The following is a 9,986-nucleotide window of genomic DNA, read 5'->3' as shown; positions in this document are numbered from 1 at the left end:
AGAGGCAGGGAACATAAGAAAAGCAGGGCTTTCCTTGTAGTCTCATGCATGTAGAATCAACATCAGAGAACAGCACTGTTAGGCTCACATCCAAGTAAGGGCCCACAGCTAAACCCCATGGCTTCCTTTGTCAATTTTGGCATGGAGGCGAGGCCTGCTTGAGGAGGTAGGCCCACTGGGGACATCTTGCCCAAGAGGTCTTCCTCAAGAATATGGAAGCAGTGATGAATCACAGCACAATTCAGTTACAGATATCTGTATCTGAAGAAGTGTGCATGCACACGAAAGCTCATACCAAGAACTAACTTAGTTGGTCTTTAAGGTGCTACTGAAAGGAATTTTTTTTGTTTTAGCACAATTCACTTTCATCCACAAGCCATCACTTTAAGGTCAGTGTTGAGAGGGTAAATTTCCTTTAAGACTGAGGTCTCCAAACATGGCACCTGTAGGCACCCTGGCACCCTCAGGCAAGGCCCACCGCTCCTCTCAATTTGTGTGTATGTGTTTTAGGAGGCTTATCAGTGCTGTTTTCAGGTGGTTGCCTGCTGTTTCTTTGCCTGTTTTTTATTTCTTTTGGGGAGAGTCGGTCATTGTCACTCTTTCACAAATAAGGTTCTGAAGCATTGTCAGATTTCGTTGTGTGGAATGTGTGTTTTCTGCTGCCCAGAGCAATTCATTGGGGTTTTTTTTCTAAATGTGCCCCCAAAAGGTTGTGCACTCCTGCTTTAAGATATGATGAGCTGGAAGCCACCAAGTAGTGAGGAGGTGTGGCCAGCTGCAGAGAGGGCGTGGGAGAGAACAAGCTGGAAAATCAGTCAAGGTGGAAGCCTCCTGTTTTAAATCATAAAAAATGTCACTAGCTTCCTACATGGGCTTGGATCCCCCCCCCAAGTGCTTTAACAACTTTGTGACTAGGAGAAGTTCAGTGGGAAAGCGTTGACTTTCATTTCTGCCTGGAATGAATAAGAAGCTGCCTTATACCAAGATGGCCCATTGGCCCATCTAGCTCATGATTGGTCACACTGATTGGCAGCAGCTCTCCAGGGTTTCAGGCCTGGGTTTCCCACTCTTCCTTGGAGATGCAAGGGATTGAATCTGGGAACTTCTTCATACTCAACCACTGAGCTACAAACCCTTCCCCTGTTAATAGGAAATGTGTATAGGACCAGCCTGCCTTTTCAGCCAAGGGCTGTGTTTGGATGTTCTAATGCAGGGATCACAACCCATGGGTGCCATGCTTTCCTTGGTGCCCCTGGAATGAAGCGCAACCCCCAAATTCCCAGATTTCATGGTTTTTTGCTAAAGTAAGTTTGTCATTTTTGCAACCTAAGATTTGAGGCAAAGCATGCAAACACCATTCTTCTCATTTTCGCCTGCTCCACCCTTTCAATGTTTTATTTTGCCCCACCCCAGGAAAAATACCCACCCCAGGAAAATATCTGAGGATGCTCATGTGAGAGAGAGGGAAGGCTGCACTAGAAAGAAAGAGGGATGGGGCGGGGGAAGTTAAAAGAAGTGGAAATAAACGATCTCTTTGTAGACTTTTGCTGTGCTTCTCAGTTAGCAGGCTTCTTATTTTTTTACCCAAATGCTCGCTTAGACACTTAAATATATTAGTCTACCTGTATTTATGTTCTGACTCTTCTTCAATTTCCTATCCTCCATGATTCTCACCACAAGAATTCTGGCTGTGGGCTTGGTCCTTTTTGAGCTTGTTCTGCGTTCGGATTTATTGGTAAGGGCGACTGGCTTTTTGAATCATGAGCTCAGATTCCTCTTTCAGAAACTTCCTCTGTATGGTTGGGTTAGTCACAAAAGCACTGTGTATCTGACTGTGGCTATTTGCTCAACCACAACACAGGAAAGAAGAGCTATGTGCCATAAATGTAACTGGCACATCCCCAAGATAACGGATGTATACATCATAGCATACAGCTAAGTGGCCTGTGCCACAAACAGCACATGTGACGTTAGGGGAGGCATGGCGGAAAGGACTCCAGCAGCCCCCATCTGCAATGTCTTTTGGTGTGCTTCCAGAAGCCCTTCCCTGAGATTTAAAGGGAATATGTCATACTTGGATAATTCCTTTCCTGTCATCATGATAGGAACAGTAACTGCATTTCCTAGCCAGCCATTGAAATGCCACGAAGAGCAATGCCTGTGAGTTGCCCTCTGAGCTGATGCCAAGTCCAATGTATTTATGGGGACAGAGGGGTTGGGAGACCAAGCAGTGCGTTTTGGGTCATGGAGGAAACCAACTTTAGTGCAATGTTGTGGATATTTCCCATTGGCACTGTGAGAATGACACATGCTCCTGCCTTTCCAGTTTGATTCAAGGTGGAGTGTTTGTTGCAAACTTACAGCGCCTTGCCCCTCATCCTGATTTGGCCACAGCACAATGGCTTGCTGCCGAGATGGGAAGGAAGGGAGAAGCAGATTCCAAACTAATGCAAATGTCAGAGTCGCTTGGAAGACTTGTCAGCCATGGAAAGAGCTGTGATCGGAGCAAGCCTGGCAGGAAGGTTCATGTTCCCAGCAGTCGCTGGGAAACAGGGTTCATCAGTGGATGAACTGTAGCATTGTCTCTTATTGTGGCCAGGATGCTGCCCAACCATGCCTACTCAGGAGTAAACCCTACTGAATTCAGTGAGTCTTACTCCCGGGTAAGTGGGATTAGGATTGGGGCCTTAGCCATCACCAGTAGTGAAGGACTTGCAGGTGCTGGAGAACTTTAATTGCCTGCCAGACTAGCTGTGACATCCAGTGGTGGAAGAGCCACTGTTGCCTCTCAGAAACAAGGTCATCTTATGGTTCCCTGCTCCAGATTCCAATAACTCCATAGCAGTTATGGGTGGTGCCTGAATTTAAACTTTACTTTTGCTATTGTCCTAAAAGTAAAAGTATTATAAGGTGGGATTTTTGTTTTGTTTTAAGTATGAATAACCTACTAAGGGGCTGGCCCACCCATTCGATAAACTGAGCACAGTAAATGGCTTATAGGCAACTATGCAGCTAGCTGCCAGCTGCAACTCATGACTACGCATGGCCTTTTGATACTTCGGCTGGTTGTTCTGGTTCTTCCTATAAAGGGGGAAATAACTGCTTTTATAGTTATACTGTTGTTAGGAGGGATGTTTGGTGTGGGCTGCTGGTAACCAGCGTTATGAAACATTAACACAAAACACCCAAGACTTGAGATGGAATCAGCAAGTAAAAGTAAATAAAGTTTCTTTTAACCACCTACTTAGTAAAAAGTTTTTGATCTGATAACAGTAGAAAGTATGTATGTCATAGGAGCTATAGAATCTACCTGCCACTGATTTCAAATATCTAGATTTTATGCTTAGCTTTTGCATCTATTCTCACAATTTTTTCTGAATCTGTGTATGTTTGATATTTTTATTTAACTGGATTAACCTGTATGTTCCTTGGAGGAGCATCCATCCATAGACTGCCATTGTGGAAGAGCCCCTCCAACTTATCATTATATTGATACACTTAAGCTGTACACAAACTTCTGTTTACTCTGCATTCACTAGTTTGGGAAGTGGTATACGCACAGTGATAGCCACAATTCATATCTATGCTAGAGGGTTTTTTGAAATGCTATGTTTTGATGTGTTTTCCGCCAAACCAGCTTTAATCCAAATTGAGAAAAGAACGACATAGCTGTGTTTCAAGCCAATAACATGTACATAGCGACAGAGCAGCGGTAACCAACATGGTGCCAACCAGATGTTATTGGTATACCACCTCCATCATCCCTGGCCAATGGCCATGCTAGCTGTGGCTGATGGAAGTTTTACTCCAGTAACATCTGGAGGGCATCACATGGACTACCATTGCACTAGAGCAGGCTTCCTCAAACTCAGCCCTCCAGAGGTTTTGAGACTACAATTCCCATCATCCCAGACCACTGGTCCTGCTAGCTAGGGATCATGGGAGTTATAGGCCAAAAACATCTGGAGGGCCGAGTTTGAGGAAGCCTGCACTAGAGGTACGTAGCTGGTTAAGCTAAAGATTTTGATGGCCATCAGAGTGTTGTACTATGACCTGGTAGACCAGGGTACGAAATTCCCACACAGCCATGAAGCTCACTGGGGGACTAGGGTCAGTCACTGCCTCTCAGCCTAACATAGAATCATAGAATCATAGAATCATAGAGTTGGAAGAGACCACAAGGGCCATCAAGTCCAATCCCCTGCCAAGCAGGAAACACCATCAGAGCACTCCTGACATATGGTTGTCAAGCCTCTGCTTAAAGACCTCCAAAGAAGGAGACTCCACCACACTCCTTGGCAGCAAATTCCACTGTCGAACAGCTCTTACTGTTAGGAAGTTCTTCCTAATGTTTAGGTGGAATCTTTTTTCTTGTAGTTTGGAACCATTGCTCCGTGTCCGCTTCTCTGGAGCAGCAGAAAACAACCTTTCTCCCTCCTCTATGTGACATCCTTTTATATATTTGAACATGGCTATCATATCACCCCTTAACCTCCTCTTCTCCAGGCTAAACATGCCCAGCTCCCTTAGCCGTTCTTCATAAGGCATCGTTTCCAGGCCTTTGACCATTTTGGTTGCCCTCCTCTGGACACGTTCCAGTTTGTCAGTGTCCTTCTTGAACTGTGGTGCCCAGAACTGGACACAGTACTCCAGGTGAGGTCTGACCAGAGCAGAATACAGTGGCACTATTACTTCCCTTGATCTAGATGCAATACTCCTATTGATGCAGCCCAGAATTGCATTGGCTTTTTTAGCTGCCGCGTCACACTGTTGGCTCATGTCAAGTTTGTGGTCAACCAAGACTCCTAGATCCTTTTCACATGTACTGCTCTCAAGCCAGGTGTCACCCATCTTGTATTTGTGCCTCTCATTTTTTTTGCCCAAGTGCAATACTTTACATTTCTCCCTATTAAAATTCATCTTGTTTGTTTTGGCCCAGTTCTCTAATCTGTCAAGGTCGTTCTGAAGTGTGATCCTGTCCTCTGGGGTGTTAGCCAGCCCTCCCAGTTTGGTGTCATCTGCAAATTTAATCAGGATGCCCTTGAGTCCATCATCCAAGTCGTTGATAAAGATGTTGAATAAGACCGGGCCCAAGACAGAACCCTGTGGCACCCCACTAGTCACTCTTCTCCAGGATGAAGAGGAACCATTGATGAGCACCCTTTGGGTTCGGTCAGTCAGCCAGTTACAAATCCACTGAGTGGTAGCATAGTCAAGACCGCATTTTACCAGCTTCTTTACAAGAATATCATGGGGCACCTTGTCAAATGCCTTGCTGAAATCAAGGTAGGCTACATCCACTGCATTCCCTTCATCTACCAGGCTTGTAATTCTGTCAAAAAACGAGATCAGGTTAGTCTGACACGACTTATTTTTCAGAAATCCATGCTGACTATTGGTGATCACAATATTCCTTTCTAGGTGCTCACAAACTGTTTGCTTAATGATCTGCTCCAGAATCTTCCCTGGTATTGATGTCAGACTGACTGGGCGGTAATTATTTGGGTCCTCTCTTTTCCCCTTTTGGAAAATAGGGACAACATTTGCCCTCCTCCAGTCTGCCGGGACTTCGCCTGTTCTCCAGGAATTCTCAAAGATGACTGCCAGTGGTTCTGAGATCACATCTGCCAGTTCTTTTAATACTCTTGGATGCAGTTCATCTGGCCCTGGAGACTTGAATACATCTAAACTAGCCAAGTATTCTTGTACTATCTCCTTAGTTATTCTGGGCTGTGTTTCCTCTGCTGAATCATTTGCTCAAATTCTTCAGGTCGGGCATTGTTTTCTTTATCGGAGAAGACTGAGGCAAAGAAGGCATTGAGCAGTTCAGCCCTTTCTGTGTCCCCTGTTTGCATTTCACCATCTTCTCCTCTGAGTGACCCCACTGTTTCTTTGTTCTTCCTTTTGCTACGAACATACCCATAAAAGCCTTTTTTGTTGCTTTTAACCTCTCTAGCAAGCCTGAGTTCATTCTGTGCTTTAGCTTTTCTGACTTTGTGTCTACACGTGCTGGCTATTTGTTTGAATTCCTCTTTGGTGGTTTCCCCCCTTTTCCATTTTTTGTACACATCCTTTTTTAATCTTAACTCAGTTAAAAGTTCTTTAGATAGCCACCCTGGCTTCTTTAGGCACCTTCTATGTTTCCGTCTCATTGGAATTGCCTGAAGTTGTGCTTTTACTATCTCCCTCTTAACAAACTCCCAGCCATCATGAACTCCCTTTCCTTTTAGTATTACTGTCCATGGGATCTCACCCAGCACTTCCCTAAGTTTTATGAAGTCAGCTTTCTTAAAGTCAAGAAATTGAGTCCTAGTATGCTTGGCTGCTCCTTTCCGCTGTATAGTAAACTTCAGAAGAACATGATCACTCGCGCCTAATGATCCTTCCACTTCTACCCCACTAACCAGGTGATCAACATTGGTTAGGACCAGATCTAAAATGGCTGTTCCTCTTGTTGCTTCTCCCACTTTCTGGACAACGAAGTTGTCTGCAAGGCCAGTGAGGAATCTGTTTGACCTTATGCTCTTGGCTGAGTTTGACATCCAGCAAATATCCGGGTAATTGAAGTCCCCCATTACTACTATCTCCCTTCCTTTTGCATGCTTGGCCATCTGTTCCAGGAAGGCATCATCTATGTCCTCCGTTTGGCTTGGGGATCTATAGTAAACTCCCACAATGAGGTCCCTGTTATTCATCTCTCCCTTAATTTTGACCCAAATGCTCTCACTTTGACTTTGAGGTTCTAAATCTTGGATCTCTTCACAGGTATACACACCCCTGACATATAACGCCACTCCTCCTCCTTTCTTGTCTGGTCTGTTTCTCTGAAATAGATTGTAACCCTCCATTATTACATTCCAGTCGTGGGACTTATCCCACCAGGTTTCAGTGATGCCTATTATGTCATATTTAGTTTGCTGTACCAAGAGCTCAAGCTCATCTTGTTTATTACCCATGCTTTGCGCATACCTCACAGGGTTGTTGTGAGGATAAACTGGGGAGTTGGAGAACAATGTGCACCACTTTGAGCTCCTTGGAGGAAAACATGGTATATTTTTTTCCAAATAAATAACTAACCTAATGTGCCTTTTGCTTTATGGGCAGAGACTCACTGTTGTCCAATGGAGACAGCACTCCCACGGGATCTGGAATGCCATGATTGTAACTCAGCTATGATCTCACTGGTCAGCTGTGGGAAAATTGCTTTCTTTCAGAATCAGTTCCCCATTTGTAAACTAGGAATAATAATGGCCTACCAAATAGACAACTTATCCATGGAGTATAAAAGTACACTCAAAGATTGCCAGATACGTGGAAGAGCCCTTGGTGCTTTCATCATGCTGGCAGAGGAATCCAATGCCCAGAAAGGGAATATGTACTTTCTGATGTACCCACTGAAAATTCCTGTCCAGGTTCCCCTGAATCTGAGCAACAGCCCTGTGAATGTTCAGTGGCTGGTGAATGGATGGAAAAAAGGAATGCCTTATAAAGTCATTATGCTGTCTACAACCTGAATGCTTGCCCTTTAGTTTGCAATCTCTTTTGCAAGGTGGACTCACTGGCTACTTTTGTCAGTTCCTCCTTGGTATTCTGGTTATAAGGTAGCTACTTAAAGGTCTTAACTTTGGACAAAGATCAATTAGAAAGGAATCATACCTTGTAACATTGACAAGACAGATGCTATGTTCTAAAACAAACCATCCCGAATTCTTTCTTCCTTTAATTCATTAAATTAAATTTATTTAATTCATTCTTAATAGGCTTTACAGGAACAGAAGAAGGTTCTCATACTGAGTCAGGCCATTGGTCCATCTAAGCTTAGTATTGTCAGCTCTGATTGGCTGTGCCTCTCCGGGGTTTCAGAAAGGAATAGGGGGGTTTGAACCTGGGACCTTCTGCATTCAAAGCATGGCTTTACTACTGAACTATGGTCCTTCTACTCCACCAAGAAAAGAAAAGAAAAGAGAAAAGAAAAGAAAAGAAAAGAAAAGAAAAGAAAAGAAAAGAAAAGAAAAACACGTCCCAAAGTATGTCTGGAAAATGAAAAGCAAACTGGGAATCAGTGGAGTTTTTTATTTTATTTTTTTGTATAATGCTGGTGAGATACATTCCAAGCAGACAGTACTGCATTCTGGTCCTGGCTGCCACGTTTTGAACCTATTGTTGATTCTGAGCAATCTTCAAGGGCATGCATAATGTCTTGCAGTAGTCAAGTCTGGTTGTAAATATGGCCTCCACCTCTTAACAGCACAAGACTATTCACATTTACTTGGAAACTCTGTGTTCAGAGGGAAGGCTGCTTTCTCATATCTGCTATGATCCCCATGCCCCCAAAATATATACAGTGGTACCTCGGGTTACATACGCTTCAGGTTACATACGCTTCAGGTTACAGACTCCGCTAACCCAGAAATAGTACCTCAGGTTAAGAACTTCGCTTCAGGATGAGAACAGAAATCGTGCTCCGGTGGCACGGCGGCAGCAGCAGGCCCCATTAGCTAAAGTGGTGCTTCAGGTTAAGAACTGTTTCAGGTTAAGAACGGACCTCCGGAACAAATTAAGTACTTAACCAGAGGTACCACTGTAATTGACTGAGATTATTCCATAGTGCAAGTACGCTAAAGTTGCTTCAGAATAGTAACTAAGTGGTGGTTAGATGCCACTCCAAATGTCTGGTTCACAACTGCCTTCCAAGTGCTATTTTGACTCGTGTTTTCTGCATGGTTGGTGAATATGTTTTATATACAATCAGCTTCAGATCTAGGTACATATTTAAGTCAATCAAGGGTCATTTTCCTCTGTGTGGATATCTGCTTTTTTGCAGATCAAAGTGAGGGCTGAAGCAATGTAGGTGGCAGCTCTCTGGCCCCTCTTCTTCACAGAGATGTGTGGGACCTCCCGTGAGTAGATATACATAACATGCTGCAGTCGTAATCACAGAATGGTTTTGTAGCTGCTTTGAGACTCGGGAGGGAAGGGGGGGCGAATACCCACCCTTGCCATGAGGCAGAGACAGGCCAAGCGCTTTATCCATGATCTTTAGCTGAGACTGTCTAGGGGGCCAGGATTCAGCCCCCAAAGCTGGCCACGAGTATCATTAACGTTTGCTTGTAAAGTGAATTTGAATGCTTATTAACATCGAGCACATGTTCCAAGTTATGTTTTCATCAGGAGACACTGAAAGAAAACATACGTTAGAAACATGCGTCCAAATTTGCTGGAATATCTTCTCCGTACTGTATATTATTACAAGTGAACTAGAGCACAGGCAAATATCTTGGCTGTGTATTTAATGAGCAAATGTTTGTATATGTGTGTACATTACACACATATGTACTTCCACACTATCGTCAACATCAGATCCTGTTCCTTTTTGTTTGACTTCTACAGCAAACACAGGGAAGGGAAGTTTCTTTGCCCATCCTTACATATTGCACGATTTTAGATGGATATCCAGAGGGCATTTTCCAATATGGTCTTCCTGCTTCTTCCTTGAAACAATGATAGGGAGATAGGCTTTTTAAAATTACTAAACACCACCCTCCTGCCAAAAGATAGCAACTGGGGCAGGTTTGCTTGTTAATAGCATCGTTCTTCTATAGCCCTGTTGATTGGCTGTCAAAAAGCTGTTCAGAGCCTTGTGGATCAAGGCTGTTGAATGTCCTGCTGGCATTTATTTATAGATTCATAAGGCTGGAGGGGACCTCCAGTGCTGTTGAATTGTATTCATTTCTCTGAGGCAGGATTCACTAAACATAAATCATCCCAGTAGGAAACATTTACCTGGCTTCTTGTTTTAAAAAAACCCTGCAAGAGGAGAAATATACATTTTGAACAGTCAAAATGTTGTTCATCCGTCCTTTCACTACCATTCCTCGAAAGAACGTCATCCATATGGTCAGAGGATGGCATCATGTGAGCAACCCAGGGCTTTGCATGCCCAGCTTCTAGCACCCTCTCAATAGTAACAGGCCTTCCAATGCTCC

The 9,986-nt window shown here is 43.9% G+C and overlaps 1 long non-coding RNA gene across 1 annotated transcript; it reads left to right on the top strand.

Annotated features, from left to right (window-relative positions):
* The first annotated feature begins 931 nt into the window (after positions 1 to 931).
* Positions 932 to 3,239, top strand: LOC307210858. Its single transcript, XR_013836183.1, has 2 exons — positions 932 to 1,735; positions 2,327 to 3,239. It is a non-coding gene; the product is annotated as an uncharacterized lncRNA (long non-coding RNA).
* The last annotated feature ends 6,747 nt before the right edge of the window (positions 3,240 to 9,986 follow it).

Source organism: Podarcis cretensis (assembly GCF_951804945.1).
Source record: "Podarcis cretensis genome assembly, chromosome: 2".
In the NCBI taxonomy this organism is placed as follows: Eukaryota; Metazoa; Chordata; class Lepidosauria; order Squamata; family Lacertidae; genus Podarcis; species Podarcis cretensis.
This window is presented reverse-complemented; position numbering and strand designations above follow the sequence as displayed.